We start from the raw sequence: 9136 nt of genomic DNA, 5'->3' as shown, positions 1-9136 counted from the left end.
TATATATATATATATATATATATATATGGGTTTTCATATAGATATTTCTCCTTCGGTGAATATTGAGTACCTACTGTTTTCTGGACATGGTGTTAGACACAAGGAGACAATAATGATTAATACTAAAACTTCTCATGGAGTTAAATTTCAAGGGCTAAAATCATTAATATTAAATATAAAACAATAGGTTTTCTAGACTCAGCAAAATGAAGAGTAATAAATAGTATTATGTGGTCTAGGCTAAAGAGACTCAGCATAATATTCCTAATTCACAAATTCACTCCAATTAGAACCAAAATTGCTCAGGTATTTTTTCCTTTTAATTTCACAGCTTTGTTCTAAATTCATCTATGAAGTGTGAATTCTTAAGAAAAGCAAGACATCTGTTGAATCTAGTTCTAGAAATTCTGCATATGATAAAGATGGTTTAGACCCACAGAGAAAAGATGGATTTGGGTTATTAGAATAATTGTTTATATCCATTACAGTAAGGGAAAAGCAAAACCACAGTGAACTTCAACTTCAAAACCATGACACTGGGAAAAGCATCATAGTGCCAAGTACTGGAAAGATGTATAGCAGCAGGAATGTTCATACAGGGCTATTTGAAGTAGTTGTTATTTAGGATAATTTAGCAATATCTAGTAAAGTTGAAAATGCGGATACTCTCTGACCTAGCAGTTCCACAGTTAAACTTCTTATAGTTTCTCCTCTCCGCATGTGTCTAGACAGATGTACATGAAAGTCTATTTCAGTGTTATTTAAAAATGAAAAGCTTAAAGCCACCAAAATAACCATTAGGGTGAAAATGTTACAGCCCAAGTTAAAAAGAATGAAGTAGAGATATTTCTGTCAAATGGATAAATCTTAAAACAATATTAATGAAATTGAACTAGACAGTATTTTGTATGATATGGTACCATTTATATAAAGTTTGAAAATATGCAAATTGATGCTATGTGTATTTTCCATGGCTAAATTCCATATAGATTTATGTAACAACATTCATGTAAATAACAATTCCAAAACAGTGGTGACCTCTAAAGGGAGAGAAAATGAGCTTGAGAAAATGATGCACAGGGAGATATCTGTTAATCACTTACTTCTTTAAAAAATAAGAAAATATGGCCAAGTCTTATAAATTGATAAAGTTGGTTGTTGGTTTATAGGTGGGTTCTTATTCTCTATATCTTTATGTATATTTAAACTTTCATAATAAAAAAATAAATAACAGTTAAGTATTTGCTTTTATTATGTTGCTTCCTTACTGTATCTCAGGCGTTGCCACTGGTGTTCCCATCCATATACACCATTCTTTTCAGAAAGCTGACACATAATTGATTTCAGATGCAATCACTGTTAACAATTTGGTGTATGAGTGTTTTGACAATGACTGTATGCTTACGCTGATGGTTTTATGGCTTATTTATTACATGCTTTTCCCCATCAGTCTTTTTCTCCTTCCCCAGCCTTACTGAGGCGTGACTGACAACACTGTATGTATATAGGTTTACAATGTGATGTTTCTATATATACACATCGTGAAATGATTACTACAATCAAGCTAATTAACATATCCATCACCTCACATATTATCGTGTGTGTGTGTGTGTGTGTGTGTGTGTGTGTGGTGAAAATACCTGAGGTCTCTGCAAATTTCAAGTATACAATACATTATAAGTTACCATGCTTTACATTAGGTCTTCAGAACTAACCCTTATAACTGAAAGTTTGTACCCCTTGATCAATATCCCCTTCTTTCCCCACCCCCAGCCTCTCATCACCACCAGCATTCTTTGTCACTGTGAGTTAAACTTGTTTTTTCATAGTCTACATGTGAGATCATACAATATTTGTTTTTCCACGTCTGGCTTATTTCACTTAGCATAATGCCCTCCAGGTTCATCTATGCTTTTGTGAATGGCAGGATTTCCTTTGTTTTTAAGCATGAATAACATTCCAGTGTGTGTGTGTGTGTGTGTGAGATCTGTCTACAGACACTAAGGTTTTTTTCCTTATCCTGGCTATTGTAAATAATGCTGCAGTGAAGATGGGCATGCAGATAAGTTTGAGATCTTGATTTCATTTCTTTTGAATATATATGCAGAAGTGAAGTCATATAGCAGTCCTATTTTTAATTTGAGTTCGCTACACACAGTTTTCCATAACGCCTCTAGCAATTCACATTGACCAAAAGTATACAAAGGTTTCCTTTCCTCCACATCCTCACCAACAGGTATCTTTTGATTTTCTGATAACAACCATCCTAACAGGTGTAAGGTGATAACTCGTTGACATTTTCGTGGTTTTGATTTCCATTTCTCTTATAATTAATGATGTTGAGCATTTTTCATGTACTTGCTGGCCATTTGTATATCTTCTTTTGAAAAATGTTTACTTGGGTCCTTCGCCTATTTTTTTTTTTTTTGCCATTAAGTTACATTACTTCCTTATATATTTTGGATATATGCCAAACATATAGAATCAGATTTTATGTATCTGGTAAGGCATTAATGTTTTCTCCCATTTCATAGATGCCTTTAATTTTGTTAATTCCTTTGCTGTGAATAAGCTTTTTAGTTGTTGTAGTTCCATTTGTTTATTTTTGCTTTATGTTGCCTGTGCTTTGGTGTTAAATACAAAAAATCATTCCAAGACCAATCTCAGTGAGTTTATTCCCTATGTTCTCTTATATGAGTTTAATGATTCCAGGTCCAAATGAAACTCTAATACATTCTGCATTAATTTTGGGGTATGGTATAAGATAAAGATCTAATTTTAATCTTTTGTATGTGGTAACCAGTTTCCCCAATACCATTTATTAAAGAGACTATCCATTGCCCAATGCATTCTTGGTGACTTTGCAAAAACTAGCAGACTGTACATGCAGAAACAAATCGTCATCACTCTTAACATTTTCAGAGCCCCTCTGTATGCACCATGATTTATTAATTCCCTGTTCTTTCCAACATTTTGAAATGTCTAGATTTTTCATAGGCCAATTACTATCCTTTTGGAACTTTTTCTCAGATGCGAAAGGGAGATAATAATACCTTTTTCAAAGAATTGTTGTATGAATTATCATCACACATATTAATGCCTAGCACTGCTTAATGTTAACTGTTATTATTATTCTATAAAATGTATGTGGGCAGTGGAAAGGGAATTGGAGAAGGGAAATGGTGTGAAGTCATTATGGTAGAAACAGGAGACTGAAATTAACTTAAGACAGGTATTTAGCACATGGGAACAAAGATGTGCAGTAACTCTGGATTAAAAGATGTGTGCCCAAATTGGTTGGTCACTATGTTTATAATCACCGTCCAGCATAATTTTAATTTTTGTTGACTTAGATTTTTTCACTATATTTTTATTTATAATTCAAATGTAAACATAAGCAATTAAAATATCAAAGAATTTACCACTGTCAGAACTTCAAAGAAGCCCCAGACCTATATGCCTGCATGACTGAGAATATAACCAGGGGGCAGGATGGCAGAATGAAGCAGAGCACTTATCTACCACGGTCTGGAGAATGAAAGTTAGTAAAAGAAGTTAAAAAAAAAAAGTTATTGCCCTCCTCTCCTGTCTATTACCTCATTAACAGCCCTTAGAGAGAGATGTATAGATGTATAGCACTATAGCTCAGTCCCTTATAGAAGTTTAGGAAATAAATACTGTACTTAAATACTTTTGGCATAGGTCCCTAGGGTCTGGAATGTCACTGAGCTTCTTACATTCTGTGCTCATAAATAGCTCTGAGGTGGCCTATGTTTACCAAGCAGCCAGGTATTGAACAGGAAGCCATAGTTTTTAGACTGACAAGTGGATACAAAAGACTAAATCTGAATTTAAACTTCCCAGTTCCTAAAGCAATTCTTCACCTATATCTAGCTCTACTGAATTAAAAAAAAAAATGCTGCTTTAAATGTCAGAGAATACTTAAAGCTCTTGCCATTTTTTATCTGGAGTCTTTCAATTTCTGATGGTTCCTTCTCTACTATACTGAAGTAACTAGATCATCACTGCCCAATAAGAATGTATTACGAGCAATAGAGCTGTAAGGATGCAGATGTGATTTGGGTTTCCCCTCTGACCTTGAAGGCCTGCTAACACCATTAACATTTCTGGGGGCGGGCCTAAAGGTGGAGGTTAAGACTAGTCACGCCCTACAGGAGGGTCCTAGTCACGCCCTACCTGAGGGTCCTAGTCACGCCCTACCTGAGGGTCCTGGGCCCACTCTGTGATTGGTCAATACTCTAAATGTTGTGATTGGGTCTCGCCAAAAGTAACAAGTACTCTGGGCAATGTGAATGGTTAAACCTGCTGTCAATAATATTGTATAATAATAATTGGATCACTGTACCTATGTCACAATTTCCTGTAACTCCCCCTTCCCAAACTCATAAAAGTCCTACCCCACCTTTGTTCGGGGCTCTCTGGCTCTCTCCGTTCCACCAGCTTGGAGTGAGCAGAGGCCTGGGTTCGAACCTGCAATAAACGACCCTTGCTTTTTGGCTTTGACTCTGGACTCTGGTGGTTCATTTCTGGCGGTCTCCCGAATTCTGGGCATTACAGAACAATATACGTAATGTCAGTTTTTCAAGTTGTCGCATTAAAAAAGTAAAAGTAAAAAGAAATAGGTGAACTTAATATTAAGATATTTTACAGGGGCGCCTGGGTGGCTCAGTTGGTTAAGCCTCCAACTTCGGCTCAGGTCATGATCGCACGTTCGTGGGTTTGAGCCCCGTTTCAGGCTCTGTGCTGACAGCTCAGCCTGCTTCCAATTCTGTGTCTCCCTCTCTCTCTGCCCCTCCCTGCTCATGCTCTGTCTCTCTCTGTCTCAAAAATAAATAAAACATTAAAAAATATATTTAAGATATTTTACAAACTATATCTAAAATATTATTTCAACATGTAATGAGTATAAAAATACTGTGACATTTTACATTCTTTAATTCAGGCTGACCACCTTTCATGTGCTCAATAACTGCACAAGACCAGTAGGAACCATATTGGATAGCTACAACTAGACCTTTATCAGAAGGAACAGACAGGTAGAGAAAAACTGCTAAGTATATAAAAACATTACAGGAATCTAACAGAAGGAGACCAAATAGAACAATTGATACTCAATGAAACAGAATTCAAAGAAAAAAAAAGGAGAGAATTTTTCTAAAGCTCTAATTGTATACTCAGTGTAGTAAAAAGAAAGTTCTGGGATTTTTTTTGTAAATCAAAGCTATGATTCAAAGAAGGAAAAAGAAAGAAAATGATTATCAGAATGGACATTGTAGCCATTTACAATAACTTTCTGGAACACTAAAAATCTTATGACAGGAGGACCAACAACCTCATTTGAAGAAGTAAAATGTCAGATACTCTCCAGAAGGTAAGGAGGGACACAAACTCACCAATAATGGCACAGGACCCTTGTGTTTCCCTCTCTGCTGGGAGCTGCACCAGCCTTGCTGGATGACAGGGTCACAAGTAAGGAAATGGCAGACGCGCACGGCTCCTGCCATGAGAGGCAGGAAGTGGCATCTCCTTCTGCTACTACTGCTCATGTGAAATTAAGCCTGTTGCTATTGATCAGGCCTCACAATGTTCCAAGTCAGACCGATATTCCCCACACAGATACCTCATGGGAAGAAGCACATTCCCACCTCTATAAAGAGGAATTTTAACAAAGCACTGCAGATGTTTGTCGAAAGACTTGCAAACTTAAGGCATAGAAAATGAAGGGGGTTAAAGAACACAAGATTTACCATTAACTGTGGCCCGGAGAAAAAGAGCCTAATTTAGGAATAAGAAACAAACGAGAGCCAGGGATAAGTTACTGCGCATACCTATGCTAATTTGGTGCCCTTTGTGAGGATGGGTAAGAGTAGTTACAACTTAAACTCACTTGCAAAGGCCAGCTCTTCTATGGCGCCTATGGCACTAACACCTTCAACATCAAAGAACAAGGTTAACAAAAGGTTTATTTACTAACCATCAGCCAGACCGAATGCCTCCTAGCCTTGTTTATGCCCGAATCTTAGCGTTACCGTTATAAACAAAGTGTTTGCTATCTGCTTCTCACTGAAAACACCCTGCTATCTTCTTAGTTGTAAGATTTACTACCGGTTCAAACAAATGTGTATGTTATCTGCTTTTCACTGAGAATATCCTGTTATCCTATGATGTGTAAGTTACCTCACTGTAATTAGAGTAGTTCTCCAAAAATGCCTCTGTAAAAACCTGTTTCTTAAGCCTTTTCAAAGCATCTTGTCACTGAGAATTATTTGTAGTAGAAATTCCACTTTTTGATGTCATGTTAACACTTAAATCTATAAAGACAGACACAAAACCTGGCAAAAGAGAGATGCCAGGCTGGTGACCAAGAAAGAAAGAAACTCCAGGCTCTCTCACTCCATTTTTCGCCGACGCTGTCACCCTTTCAGGGGACCCTGGACCTGCTGGAGCTGGACTCCGGCACCTTTCTTTCACTGTTTCTCTGGATGCCTTAATATTTATTGTGTGGGGAAACCAATAAAAAAACTAAAACCAGGAACAGGTAAAAGATGCTGTTTCTCAAAGGTGAAAGTGTAAATAAAACCTCTTTGAAGAGTAATTTGGCAAGATCTTCAAAAATATAAAATGCAAATACCCCAATTCATACCCATATCTTGTATATTACAAATAAACATTTAAAAATTCACCCTGGAAATGAAATGTAAGTTGATATAAAAGACATGGAAAGAAAGGTGGATAGGAAACAAAATATGATTAAAATATTTTTTTAAATGAAGCTTTTTCGGGGCGCCTGGGTGGCTCAGTCGGTTGAGCATCTGACTTCAGCTCAGGTCATGATCTCATGGTTCGTGGGTTTGAGCCCCACTTCGGGCTCTGTGCTGACAGCTCAGAGCCTGGAGCCTGCTTCAGATTCTGTGTCTCCCTCTCTCTGACCCTCCCCTGCTTGCGCTGTCTCTTTCTGTCTCTCAAAAAATAAAACACATTTAAAAAAAATAAAAAATAAAGCTTTTTCATTAATACTTCATTTCTCAAAGAAGAAACCTTAAATCATTCCTGCCTGCACTCTTAACTTCTGTTCTTGTCACCTTACTTGAAAATTTGTCACCAAGGACCATTTACTTTGTAACTCCATAGGTTTAGGCTTTCCCTTTCTGAGTTTGGTACTTTTCTAACTCCCTTTCATATGCTATTATTCTGTTTTTATTAATAGCTAAAATCGTATTGTCTTAGTTCTTCTATTTTATTTAGACACACATAAGTCTTTTTCTCTCAGTATTCATTCTTCATAACTGATCTCGTTACCTCCCAAAATGTCAAGCATGTGGTTGATGCCACAATCATATCTGTAATCCTGAGGATGTTTTGATATTCAGTCTCAATTATCCACTTCAATTTTGCTCCTAAATCTCAAACTCTTAAACCTTAAATTTCCCAAGCCATTTATATCGTGAGTGTATGTGTGTGTGTATGTGTGTGTGTGTAGGTATTTACCAAACCAACACTTCTGATTTCCCTTTATATGTAAATGCCACAGTTTCCCTTCCAATCAAGCTTAAAACTAAAATTTCAAATGTTTTCAAGGTCTCATCTACAGTGTCCTTTATTATGGAAACTTATGTAATATTATCTGGGCATATTATTATTCCGCATTACTTTATGCATTATTTGAAATGTATAGAGTTTAATGTTCTTCACAAAGATCAAGCACAATTTTGCCACATTTGTTTCTATTGTAAATTGTGGGGTTCTTAAAGTTTATTTATTTTGAGACAGAAAGAGAGCACAAGTGGAGCAGGGGCAGAGAGAGGAGAGAGAGAATCCACGCTCTCAGGTGGGTTGAACTCATGAACTATGAGATCATGACCTGAGCCAAAATCAAGAGTCAAAGGCTCAACCAACTGAGCCACCCAGGCAGGCACTCCTGTAAATTGTGTTTTTATGCTGATACATAAAAATACAGTGGATTTTTGTTTAGTATTATATTCTGTATCTCTCTTAGTTCTAATATATTTTCTATTGGTTTAGATTCTCTTGGGCTTCCTATATTTTCTGTGAATAATGACAACTTCTTTTATTGTATCTTTTGGCCTTCTCTTCCCTCCCTACCTTTCCACTTTCCTTCCTTTCTTCCTTTTATATATCCATTTAATTTGCTTTGCTAGAACTTCAGTATAACGGTGAATAGAAGTAGTATTGCTAAATATCCTTGTCTTATTATGAATTAAGAAAATTTTTTTATGTCTTTGTTTTATTTTGAGAGACAGAGACAGAGAGTGAGCAGGGGAGGGGCAGAGAGAGAGGGAGGCACAGAATCTGAAGTAGGCTCCAGGCTCTAAACTGTCAGCACAGAGCCCGACGCAGGGCTCGAATCCAGGAACTGTGAGATCATGACCTGAGCTGAAGTCGGATGCTTAATTGAATGAGCCACCCAGTCACCCCATTATTTTGAATTTTTAAGGAAAAATAATTCTAGTATGTTACACTTTAAGTATGATGTTTACTGTACATTTCTTAAGGTAGATATCCTTTATCAGATTAAGGAATTTACACTCTTTCTGGTTTAATTAAAAAAAAAAAGGAACAATTTTGAACTTCAACAAATGTTTTTTCTGAGATTCTTAAGATAATATGGTTTTTATTCTTTAAGCAATTAGTATGGTTAATTCTGTTAACATTTTTTCTAATGTTAAGCTAGCCTTGCATTCCTGGAACAATTTGGTTGTAACATGTGTATAAAAGTGTGTATAGGGGCGCCTGGGTGGCTCAGTCGGTTAAGCATCCGGCTTCGGCTTGGGTCAGATCTCACAGTTCGTGTGGGTTTGAGCCCTGCGTCGGGCTCTGTGCTGACCGCTAGCTCAGAGCCTGGAGCCTGTTTCGGATTCTGTGTCTCCCTCTCTCTCTGACCCTCCCCTGCTCGCACTGTCTCTCTCTGTCTCTCAAAAATAAATTTAAAAAAGCACTAAAAAAAAAAGTGTGTATAAGTATGTGTGTGTGGATAAAAGCCATATTTATTTTCTAATATTTGGCTATTATTTTTGAGTTTATAATCATATAACTGATTTAATTTCCTTTAATTTTCTATCCATTTTTGCCTTTATGGTATAGTTGTTATACACTT

At 36.6% G+C, this 9136-nt stretch overlaps 1 protein-coding gene across 1 annotated transcript in view; it reads right to left on the bottom strand.

Annotated features, from left to right (window-relative positions):
- LOC115281011 (zinc finger protein 569) overlaps positions 1 to 9136 on the bottom strand; it is a 93690-nt gene that overhangs the window by 67499 nt on the left and 17055 nt on the right. The window lies entirely within an intron of this gene.

This window comes from Suricata suricatta, chromosome 16, assembly GCF_006229205.1.
Source record: "Suricata suricatta isolate VVHF042 chromosome 16, meerkat_22Aug2017_6uvM2_HiC, whole genome shotgun sequence".
Taxonomy (NCBI): domain Eukaryota; kingdom Metazoa; phylum Chordata; class Mammalia; order Carnivora; family Herpestidae; genus Suricata; species Suricata suricatta.
This window is presented reverse-complemented; position numbering and strand designations above follow the sequence as displayed.